Raw genomic sequence first — 1157 nt, forward strand, 5'->3', positions numbered from 1 at the left:
TGTTTCAATATGTTTATCTGTTTGCCATTACAGAGGAAACACTCTAGTGAATCTGAGTCAACCTCGGCTTCACCCAGCAGCAGAGTGTTTCATAAGCAGGTATAGTTGATGTTACAGCTTATTAATATTTAGATGGGTTGATGGTATTTAAATTTATGTATTTTTTGTTGTTATTCCTGAACAGGCGGATGGCACTTCTGTGGCTTTGAGGGAGTGCTTCATCCCACTAAATCCTGTGCGGTTTTCAGAAGAAATGTTGGTTGCCATGGAAAAAGTTTCTCCATCGGCTCTTGGCGATGTTCCCACAGGCAACGTGGTAATTTTTAACAAAATATTAACTATCAGATAAATAGATGTTGTTTTCTATAAATGCTGATGAATATTGTTTTTGTAGTTTTTTCAGAGACCTGTGAGACATCGCAAGAATCCAGCTGTCTTGAAGACCAGGCGGGTTAGACAGCAGGTTTGTATAGCACAATTAAATTATTTAAGGACCTGCTTAATTAAATTATAACAGATCTTTTATCCCTGTGTATTTTTTTATATATAGGATTCACCCATGCCGTGCATGACAGACACTGCAGGTGTGGAGCCCCCTCCTCGTAAGAAGAAGGTATCAATTTATTTTAATTGAAATTTGTTATGAAGTTTCCACTGTTGACAATAATGATGCATATGAGTCAGTTAATTGTGTTCTTTTGGTATTTTTTTGTGAAATTAGTTCATCAGATGTAAAAAAAAATTTCTTCTAATTGTGTTATAGGCAGAGACGGCACATGACAGGGTGCTTGTCTGTGATGTTCAGCGTTCTCCCTGTCCTGGGGAAACGTCCGAGGGTCCTGCTGCTGCTCTTGCTCCTGTTGCCGGTGCGATGCCTGGTGGTGCAGCAATCCAGGTATGTATCTGTAGTAAGTTTGTTAAAGAACCATGTCTTGTTAAACATTTAGCATTATATTTGGGGTGAGTAAAGGGACTCTTAAAGGGATCTTTAGACAGACCAGTCAATTTAAGATTCAGGTAACCTGTTGATGCAATAAATATTGTGTTTTTATAAATTGTAGAGAATATGATATGTTTATCATAGCATTTCTATATATCACTGATATTAATTTTATAAAGGGTCTTTCTGTAAATAAAGTTTTTATTTTTTTTATCAC

The 1157-nt window shown here is 36.6% G+C and overlaps 1 long non-coding RNA gene across 1 annotated transcript; it reads left to right on the forward strand.

The window, feature by feature from the left end:
• The first annotated feature begins 52 nt into the window (after positions 1 to 52).
• Positions 53 to 954, forward strand: LOC107080984. The gene is made up of 4 exons (XR_001481012.1): positions 53 to 99; positions 185 to 463; positions 551 to 613; positions 764 to 954. It is a non-coding gene; the product is annotated as an uncharacterized LOC107080984 (long non-coding RNA).
• Positions 955 to 1157: the final 203 nt, after the last annotated feature.

This window comes from Cyprinodon variegatus, unplaced genomic scaffold (assembly GCF_000732505.1).
Source record: "Cyprinodon variegatus isolate N-32 unplaced genomic scaffold, C_variegatus-1.0 Scaffold2607, whole genome shotgun sequence".
Lineage (NCBI taxonomy): Eukaryota > Metazoa > Chordata > Actinopteri > Cyprinodontiformes > Cyprinodontidae > Cyprinodon > Cyprinodon variegatus.